Source organism: Lolium rigidum, chromosome 3, assembly GCF_022539505.1.
Source record: "Lolium rigidum isolate FL_2022 chromosome 3, APGP_CSIRO_Lrig_0.1, whole genome shotgun sequence".
Classification (NCBI taxonomy): Eukaryota; Viridiplantae; Streptophyta; class Magnoliopsida; order Poales; family Poaceae; genus Lolium; species Lolium rigidum.
The window spans coordinates 361765113-361776494 of record NC_061510.1 but is presented as its reverse complement, the minus strand read 5'-3'; positions in this window follow the sequence as shown (position 1 = coordinate 361776494).

Genomic DNA, 11382 nt, shown 5'->3' with positions numbered 1-11382 from the left:
CCTCGGCCGTGTGGACGGCGTGGTTCCAGCAAGCCACATGCTGTGACAGCGGGGCGGATGTTGCTACGGCGGCGACCGCTTCCCTGTGTGGATGGGCGGAGTGCTATTGCCGGGGAAACCCTTGCCAGTTGGGCCACGACGGCGACGTCCGCGGACGTCGTCCCCTTGTTGAAGGCGTCGGTGTGGCGACGCTCGGTTCATCCACGACCTCCGGGTGAAAACCCAAGATCTCTGGATCGGGCGGTAGCGACGCTTTGGTGCCGTGCTCTTCGTGAAGATACCGCCTTGGAGTTCATGGCGTGTGGCTCTCCGTTGGTTGTGCGGCGGAGGTGCGGTGCCTCTTGGTGTTGGCTCTTCGTCTAGTGATCCTCGGCAAAGCTTGCTTCGTGCCCTTCCGTTGTTGAGCTTCCTTGGCGCTGCTGTTCGGTTTGTGAGCAACGAGGATTGGCCCCCGGTGGTGGTCGGCTTTCGGTGGCGTTTCTGCGATGGAGGAGTTCTGTTGAGGCGCGCGTGTGGCTCGCTCTCGAGTGAGGTTCGGCCCGACACTGTAGACTCCAGCTCTTCTCCGAGTATCTTAGGCGCTTTGGCTGAGATCGTTGATCACACTTCCGGTTGTAGCTTCTTCGGTAGTTCGTGTGGGTGTGTGGTGTCGTCTGTAAGCTGGGTTCAGCACTTTGTATCGTTCTCGTCGTTGGTGGCTTTGTTAATTCAAAGTTGGGCACTTGAGTGCCTTTTATCTAAAAAAACAACTTCACAAATCAGATCTAGCGTTCGTCTACTTCGTCACGATCAGTTTCTTCGTCCAAGTTAAATATGGCCGCGCGCGACCGGCTCCTCTCCAATTCTGGCCAGCCTGCGCTATCGGCTGATGAGTAAACATGCATGCTCGTCGCTGATTGGCTCTTGTCTGTTTCGTCTAACTAGTAAGTGTGCACGTGCAACGCACGTCTTAATTAGTTAATCCAAATAGCAATCCAATATATTGGATCATGAACTTTTAGTTATAGAATCATTCATCGTCCACAATGCAAGGACAACTATAGAAACACTTAGGTAACCCAAAAAGAAAGTATAAAACAAAATTGTCAGATAAGGGCTCATACTTGCAGTGCTCAGCTCTGTTTCAGACACTAATAGCAACAGTTAGTCAACTTTAAGCATTGCCTAATGCCACATAAGCAAGCACCTCTCCCAGTCAGCTAACTGTCCTTAGGATCAATTGCCCAAACACGGATGACATCGTGCTCCACTACGGCGTCTGAATTCGCCAACGCCTTCCAGGCCAGCACCCTCACGCCCTCCTGCCCCTGCATTCCCAATTGGCCTGTCTCAACATGTATATATAGATTCAACAACACATGATTGCTATTATTATTGGATGTCTGAGGAAGAAGTCCTTACTCCAGCCATGTATGTTATGTTGGGAAGCAACTTAAATTCACGAATCACAAAATGTCATGTTGAGAATACCGCTTGATTCATCTGTGCAAGTTTTGACACCAAGAAATACCTTCAGGCATGGAAAATGGTGTCTTTGTATGAAGAACAAAAAAATTAGGTCAAGAAACTGCACTATACATATTGAAAAGTAGCTCCTGCTTGGACACCATGTCACATAACTTCAATATTTCAAACTAAAAAAGAGACCAAGATGATATGAAAACAGAACCACATGTTTAACCACTCATATTGTTTATTAAGAATGTTTTCAGGGACAAATCCTGACATAACCCGTCGTCCTCGGGTCGCTCCCCGCGAGCGACTCCAGGACCCCCAAACCCTAACCTCCCCCGACCCCCCTTCCTCCACCCTCCCCCACCGCCGCCGCCGGCGCAGGCCGCCGGGCAAAGCCCGCGCGGTGCCGGCGGCGGCGGCCTTGCCCTTACCCGCGCGCGTGGTGGGGAGGCGCGGGGGCTCCCTCGTCCGGCGGCGGTGCGCTTTGGTGGTCAAGGTTCCGGCTGCGGCGCTCCTCAGGTGGCGCGGCTCCGGGTGGTTCGACGGCGGCGGCGCGGCCACTTGGCAGCGGGCGGCGCGGAGGCCAGCGGCGGCGCCTCCTGGCCCAGATCTGGGCCCTTCGGGCTCCATCTGGGCTTGGACGGGCCAGATCTGGTGCGTCTGCTCCCGGCGGCCGATGGGGCTGCTCCGGCTGAGGACGGTTAGGACGGCGGCGCGCGGACTGCAGCGCGGCCACGGGAGCTTCACGAGCCTGCCGGGCTCGGCCGGGCCAGAGGGGCCTGGTATGCTCATGTAGCTGCGTCCGGTCTGTCGCCGCAGGTTGGCGGTGGAGGTGGTGCCCTCCCGCGTGGCTGCTGTCCAGACCCTCCTAGGCTCGGGATGTCTCCTCCCGGTTTCGTCGGCCGTCGTCTTTGGGCCACGGTGTGACGGCAATGGTGATTGCAAGATCGTGGTGGCGCGCGTTGGTGGACGGCAAGATTGGCGGAGCGCGATGGAGTGTCCGGGTCGTGGTTCTTTGGGGGACGGGAGAAATCCCTATCGGATGGTCGACACCGACGCGGTGACGCTCGCGGGCGCCGCCTTCCTTCTTGAGGGGCGTCGGGGTTCCCCCTACCCACAACCCTTCCGCATATCGGGGGAAACCCTAGGATTTGTCCGGGCAGCAGCGTCGTCATCGTCGCATCCCTTCTTGAAGGTGCTGCTTTGGTATGCGGCGCTTCGGAGGGCCAAGATCGTGGTGGGAATTCTCCGGAGGGCGCAGCGGTTGTGGTTCATCATTGTTTTCGTCGATCCGGCTTTGTCGACGTTGTTTTCCTCTTTTCTTCTTCTTATGTTTTCTTTTGGGCTTTGATGTGCTGTTTGCCCCAGCGGTGGTCTCTATCTTGTATCGGTGTTGCTATATTAATATAGCGGGGCGAAAGCCTGTTTCGAGGAGGAAGAATGTTTTCAGAAACAAGAAACACTTAAACATGCATAGTTACCCACCAGCCTGAAATTTGTGCATGCAATCCCTATAACATAAGACAGAACATAAGGCAAACGAACTAAGAAAAAGCATACCCAAGAAAGACACTTATCAGATCCACGGTCTAGTGGCATTACACAACCTCGTGCTTCCATTAGCCATCAAAAACAATCATGCATTGTCTCAAATAATAAACACATCTCTAAGCACAATAGTGATTTTGGGAGCACAGGAGAAAAATATTTCATCCAAGCATTATTGGGAAAACTGGAGAAAAATAATTTCAATAACAATTTGTTTCATCTGAAAAACAAAATTTATCCAGAGGACACCATCCTTCTTAAGAAATAACCATTGACGACTACATCGTATGAGCCTATGAGATACCTTCATTATTTTGAGATGCAATGGGTTTCCGAATAAATTTAAAACAAGAATAGCTTGCTAATACCCTTGGCCATAGAAATAATATTCAATCATCCCACAGAGATCCACATGATTCTTCAAGTATCTTCTCTTTGACCCTTTTCTCTCCGCATGTCAATACAACTACGACAACATTGTCTGCCTCTGAAAATAAACTATTAAAGGTTTTGAGCTCAGCCCTTATATCAGTTGTGCATCAAAGACTTTTTTTTTATCTTAGTTCATCTCGGAATATCAGGGAACACACAGAGGCAAAAATCCTTTGGGTTAAGCAATGCAATATCAAAGATCACTTGTACATTATTTATGAGAGAATTCATAGAGTAAAGGAGTCATATCTCGGTTTCCTGCACTCCCTATTTCAGTATCCCATTCGTGGCTAACAGTAAATTAAAACAACCAACAGTTTTGAGATTCTAGTTCTAGAAAAATACAAAAAGCTAGTCCTATTTTTGAACTTGACCTGTAACGCACCATCTTCTAAATATTCAAGTTTCTACAAAGCTGTAAATTAAATCTCAATACATATTTATTAGAATGCAAAATGTGTAAAACTATACACAGTTGAATGTTCCTCTTTGCATCAAGCATGTGCAACTTCAGTAAACTCTGCACTGATACTGAGAAATATAAATATAGAATAGACCAAATAAATAAAGTTGAAAATTGTACACAGAATGGTACCTTGAGTTGTACCTTTTCTTTCGAAGAACTCCAGGAAGAAGATAAGATGCTCCCTAGAACTATCGAAATGCTTGAGTTAAATGACTGTCCAAAAAAAAATCGAGAGAACTCAATACTTCTGGTCTCCAAGTCATAAGCTTCAGTACCAACCTTACAACCAAATATACTATTAAAAGCGTCAGTTATGCAGCGGCCACACAATAGGTAACGATTGACTACTTAAATATATCTCCCAGCTAATATATACTTGATTAATCTTTGAGATGAGCTACCTGGTACATCAACTATTCGTAAATCATCATTTCCAGGTTGATCCGTATATCTAGCCTGCATGCTCATCTTGACAACAAGAACGAAAAATAGGAGTAAAGAGAACCCCGAAACAATTCAATCAAGCCATGAATCTCCACTAATATTAATACCAATATGTAGGCAAAATCTACAGTATGTAAGGAAAATATTTGCAAAATGAACAGTTGTATGAAGTACCTTTCAAATACTGCAGAGGAAAACAACAAATCATTCACCATGTAACTGGCTTCTTTTTGGGATTACCTTTTAAAAGCAATGTTCAAGCTTAAGGCTTATAAATAAGTCCTAAAGTTATAATATCTTTTAGATGGCACTCATGAAAGTTGAGAATCTTATTGTCTGCACTAAACCTCTTCTTCGGCGGCTGCAAAATTGAAGGAACTTTAACCACACATGTGGTGTAATAAAAATCGACATTTCATACTACCAAAGCTATTTACTCCCAACAACTAAATCTCATACTCCTGCAAGGTACAGCCAATAGCATACTACTGCAAGGGAACGCATTATTGTTCAGAACAGTGGGTAAACCAGTAAATGCTTCAAGGACGATGTCCAGTAAGAGTTCATGAGACGAAATTGAGTCAAAGCGGACGAAGAGACTACCTTGATGGAATTGATGATACAGAAAACTCAGACTGCCTGGCGGTGATGAATCCGGGCATATCCCATTAGCGTCGATGTGCCGGTGAGGATCCTCGTCGGCGCCAGATCGAGAGGAAAATTGGCAAGCAGCTGTGCCAGAAGCAGCAACAGGCGAGGAAGGTGCGTGGCTTGACCAAGCGTGAGGATTGGTGACGGAGGTCCTCCAGTGGGGGCCTCAGCGTTAGATTGCGGGCGGGAAGCAGGAGCTCTGCCTCCGATAACGCAGGCGGCGAGCAAAGAAGGGGAGCGCAGCGCTGCGTGGCGAGGAAAGCACCAGGCGGGGGCGAGGGCGTTCCGCGTTCGTGGGAGGGAAATATGTCTAGCGGCCCTGATTTTGGGGATACGGCGTTTTAGGTGGATCACGGGATCACCGTTAATTGACGAAACGGGGTTGCGGCAGAGCGGCCGTGATCCAGGAAAACAGGCAAGGGGGTGGGGAGAACGGGGCGTTTGTGTCCATTTGATGAACCCGTACGGACGGTCCAGATTTAATTTTCCAACAAACTTCTTGCCTTTATAAGGTAGTGGAGATTAGATGAGCCACACGGAGAAAAACAAGGGACTGTACAAAAGAAATCGTCCAATCTCTTCTAAGGATCGATTATTTTAATAGATCTAATTCTTTGTATGCATGTTGCTTACATGTACACCTCGTTTGGAGAAAACAAGATCGTATCTCGGCTCAGGACATGCCGATCCTGCGCGTATACGGAGACTTCCGTGGCTGACCATCTCATCGCTGATGAACAGCCGAATCAGTAATTTTTGGTCCGGCAACCCAAACATCTACACGGCCGCGCGAGTAACTCAGCTGCGTGAACACATCTACATCGACATACAGAACGCATCTGGCGCGATCAATTTTATCAAAACTATCATAGCACCAGCCAAGTCCGTGCAATTGACAACTTGGGCGTATTCGATTTACGGTTCCAGCCGGTCGAACAAAGAAAAGAAGGAGCTGGCACGATCAACTTCATCAAAACTATCATTGCAGCGGCCAAATCCGTGCAGCCAACAACTTGCGTGTATTTGAGTTCCGGTTTCATCCGGTCGAATAAAGAAAAGAAGTATCTTAGAGCAAGTTTAATAGTATAGCCTACTGCTGGCTATAGCCATGTGCCATGTCATCTCTAGCTAATATAGAGCCAACATGTATAATAGTGAGTTATAAACATGTACAGCCAACTAGATCTACTTCACTAACGTCCGCTTCTCCTGAAACAGGGTCGATTCATTGTCTCCCGCGTTCGCCGCCGCTGGAATGCAAGCTGCCGCCCCCGTCCACCCCGCCGCAGCTTGGTTAGTACGCTGGCCCGTTAGATCGCGGTATTTCTTTAGCAATGTTTTGTGTAGTTATTTGCAGATCTCATATGGCATTAACTTTCTTGATGTGTTGCTTCGCATTAAGTTCGTTTAAATATTGTACAGTACAAAAGTATTATCCGGTCGCTACCATCATGTTCATTCTACTAACACATGTGCGCATCCACATATTTATAGCCTTATACCCATTCATTTGCTGCCAGCTGTTTTTGTACTGCATGCTATTGTCGCACTGCTTTTATAGTCATGCTATGGACATTTCCAATCTGGTTATTCTTATACCACGTCATTAGCTCACCACTAGCCGCTAGCTGTTTTCTCGTGCCTGCTATTCTCACACTGCTTTTATAATCATGCTATGTGCATTTCCAATCTGCTTGCTCTTATGCCTCATCATTAGCTTATAGCTATTTTTTTTCATGAATGCTCCTGTCGCACAGCTTGTATAGTTATTGTTGCATGCATGTCTGGTCTTTGTATTATCGTAGACTAACTTGTCAATGTTATTTTTCCTAGGGATTGATCATGCGAACCGCTTATTATAACATCCAACATTAACGGCGGGGACGCTAGGGAAGGTTGGAATCTGAGTTCTTGGTTGCTAATTTTGGCAGTTTACTTCCGTTATTATCTATAACCTATATGCATTGTTCCTTATGCAAGAGATTAACACTTAGAACCCTGCCATAGCAATGCCATTCACGCTTTACTATGTTTCTGCGTATTTGATATGCTTGTCTTGGAGCAACTGCGAAGGTGATTTGAACCTGACATTTGGTTATTCTTAATGCCAGTTTACTTTATGTGGAAAACCTTGGCATTACCCTACTCTAAATCTGAATATCTGAAATTCGTATCTCATGCAAAGCAACATCTAGTTGGTTTTAATCTGATATCTGGTAAATATTAGCTTATTCATTTCGCAGCTCTAGTTTTTTGTTATTTGAAACCAGCTGACTTGGTCTTAAATGTGATATCTAAACACATATTAAGGACAATGGAGCAGGAGGATTAGCGTTTCACCTGATGACTGAACCTAAAATGACAGACATGTCGACCACGACTAGTGTACGCAAGAGAAAGACCTGCAGCGAGCCAGTATGTGCTTAGTACATGTATCATATCTTATCTTGTGCTTATTTCTGCTGCATGATGTTATCTGATCTCTACATTGCATATATAATACATGTTTGAATAGTTAATTGTTTTAACTATGTTTGCAATATTATCAGAATGCAGTTGTAATGAAGCAGTCATCATTAGAAGATAGTCGCCAAAAAAAGATCTGTAGCGACCCTGTGCAACATTATGATGTAAGTCTGTGCTTGGTACAAGTTCCATACATTGTCTTATTTATGCAACTTGTTATTATCTTATATCTACATTGCATAATAAATGTTTGAATAGTTCACTGTTGTAACTATGTTTGCAATATTACTAGAATGCAGTTGTAATGAAGAAGTCCTTAGTAGAAGATAGAGGGCAAAAAAGGTTCCGGGGTGAGCCTATGCAACGATATAATGTAAGTTTGTGCTTAGTACTTGTGACTATCTCATATCGACAATGCTTAATACATGTTTGCATAGTTCATCGTTTAATTCTTTTTGCATTATTATCAGAATGTAGTTGTGATGAAGCAATCTTCATCAGAAGAGAGGCCCACAAAAAGTTCTAATCTTTCTTCTAATGCATCCTCTCATAGCCGTCAACCTAGACCATTCTTTTCATCAAACAGTAAATATCTCAAGGCTGTACTGTATGAAAGACATGGTATTGCTGCTTTATGATCTGTAGCTGATATGTTGACAAAGAGTACACAAGATTCAATCAAGGCGATTGCCAAATATCAACGTGTTATTGATGATGCTAATAGAAGTCCTCCATGATTATATGTAATTTTTTTATTTGGGCACATTAATTGCCTTGTAATTTTCCTAGTTATTTTATTTTTGTATGTAATTGTGTGTATCATTGATATCAGATTTTAGGCTCATGAAATTTAATGGGCCTTCTTATAAGCCTAACTTGGCTGGCCCATAATGCAAGTTGACTAGTCAAATAACCAGGGCCCTACAACTTAGTGGGCCGGCCCACTTACAGTAGTGTGGGACCACTTCCATTTTGGGCCGGCCCACTTACTTATTGGGCCAGCCCAATTGCTTTAAGTGGACCCCACTCACTAACTGGGCCGGCCCGGTAACAGGAAAGTGGGACCCACCTGCTTATTGGGCCAACCCAATAGGGCCCACATGCTACTTGGGCCGGCCCGTTAACACGATAGTGGGCCCCACTTTTTATTATTGGGCCGACCCGCCAACCTGTTGGGCCAGCCCACTTGCTTTATGGTGGAACCCAGTTACTAACTGGGCCGGCCCGATTACATGAAAGTGGGACCCGCATGCTTATTGGGCCGGCCCACTATCTTGTTGGGCCAGCCCACTTGCTATATGGCGGACCCCACGTACTAACTGGGCCGGCCCTTTAACAGGAAAGTTGGACCCACCTGTGTTTTTGGGCCGGCCCACTAGCTTGTTGGGCCAGCCCGTTTGATCTATGGTGGACCCCACTTAGTATATGGGCCGGCCCGATAAGAGGAAAGTGGGACCCACATGCTAATTGGGCCGGCCCACTAACTCCTTGGGCCGGCCCACTTGCTTTATGGTGGACCCCACATGGTAAATGGGCCGGCCCGGTAACAAGAAAGTGGGCCCCACATGCTTAGTGGGCCGGCCCTTTTGCCTGTTGACCGGTCAAACGAGTGCATTCGGCCCGGCCCACATGCTTAGTGGGCCGGCCCATTTAAGTTTTGACCAGTCAACCTTAGAGGTTAGGCCCGACCCACGTACCTAATGGACCAGCCCAGCTATATAGTTGACCGGTCAAACTAAGTCAGCTGGCCCGGCCCGCAAACTAAATGGGCCGGCCCGCTTAAGGCGTGGCAGGCCTCGTGTGGGCCTACCATCTACCACGGGCGTTTCAGCCGGTTAACGGCGTTAACTGGCAGTTAACGGCGTCTGCCACGTGTCAGTTTGCATGACGTCAGCACTCAACGGGCTCCCGAAAATACTTCTGCAACGGTCCGATTTTCCGTGGCGAAAGGGCGCCCGAACACGACGGACCGAAAAAAAAACGTGGTAGGACCACAGAACCCATATCGTCGGGTTAGGCCCATAGGCGACGAAAAATGGCCCTTAGTGGACGATTTTGGGATGTTGTGTATCAGAACTTTTCTTGTAGTGACATATCTCTTCAAAGTGACTTGAGTAGGCTTTTCCTCATGGTAGGGACTCTAATCCAAATGGTTGGTTGAACTAATTTTGATACTGATGAGTCACTCCTTGGGTCTATCAGGAGACCAAGATGAGCAACTTCATAACATCCTTCATCCTTTGTATGTTGGTGTCTCCGACAACTTTCCACCACTCTTCATCTAGTGGCTAGATCTTTAAACTAAACGTAGTCCTAGGCTTGGCAGCACTTGCCTGCTATAAGGGTATACTATTTCTCCACCCTAAGGTTTAGGCTTATTCGCTGACAGATCTTTTGTAGGTATGTCTCTGTAGATTCGCAAAGTCAATATTACGAAAGCGAATAATAAGAGTAGTAGGAATGGTGATCAATCCATCCTGCACCCAAATCATTACTCCGTATTTGATTTATTGAATCTCGTATTCTAACTCTTGGTCAACCTCACAAGTTTGAAAAAAAAATGTTCCATGGAGAAGTGAATCAGTGTTTCAATCCCCATTATTATATTGTTTTGAAAACATTTCTATCGATTCTTATCTAGGGTTTTGCGTATCTCGCACTCTTCGGTTCTTCATCTTGATATGAAACATCAAGGTTTGTTTCATTATGTTGTCTTCATGGCGAGTTGCCGAGAAAACATTCTCTGGGTTGGGTATAGACGAGAATAAATAGAAAGATTCTAAAGAAGATTCCTACCCAAACACAACAGATCAAAGCAATTCATCAAACAACAATCATCTAACATTCATCAAACACCATGGTTCAACACAAACAAACTTGTATGGTCATACCTCAGTTTGGTAAGATCAATACTTTGTTACTTTGTCGTTGGTTCGTTAAAAGATAAATAATGGTGGTCTAGTCTATTTCTATATTGGATGCATGAAGTTTCTATTTTACTCCTTCGGTGTATCTTCGTGTGTTGTGCAGTCTGCATCAAAGTCTTTCTTCAAGTTCTTCATTGGTCTTCCATGAAACACTTCTTGCGGAACCGAAGAATATCACATTAAGCATCAGTCCCTCACTTCAGGAACAAGCTCATCATCTCTACTTCCTTGATGGTTTTCACGAGGTAGGTCATCTAAGGCGAGAGGAAAACATTTTAGAAGATGGAATAGATGAGATGTACTAGAAGTTCACAAAGCACTTTTTTTTGAAACAGGATTAGATAGATTTTTCATCCGAGGCTCTTCCTATTCTAATCCAAACCTAGGGTCTCGATCCTACAAGCAACACTATGCTATGATACCATTCTGTAGCACCCTATCTTTTAATAAAGGTAAGATACATGTGTATCGTCCTATTCCCGGGATCACTGATAGCACACACATTACAAAATATAGTAATCATTGCAATAGTATCAATTTACTACATCGTTGATCCAAAGGGTAAAGTAAAACCTTACAATTTGCATAGTCACATGGACTAGCTCAATAAAATGTTCAGAACAAACACAGCGGAATGTAAGTCATCAATGAGCCTTCATCATCTTCATGTGCCACAGGCAGTCATGTTGGAATGTAGACTCGAGATCCTACCAAGTACTTCTCATCAGAAAATCCTACACATTTGAATATGCAGCCCCACGAATGGAGGTCAGTACAATGATGTACTGACAAATGACACTTATTTGGTGACAATTGTGAAATGACTATCTATATGATATTTGGCTGGTGGAGTCTTGGGCTAATTTGCATAAAGCCAATTTTATCCTATGTTTTTCAAAACAAAACATTTTGTGACTCTTGAAAATGTTTTACAAAAAGGGGTACATGGTTAAACCACCATGAGCACCAAGTCGAGATGACTCCCAGGTCACC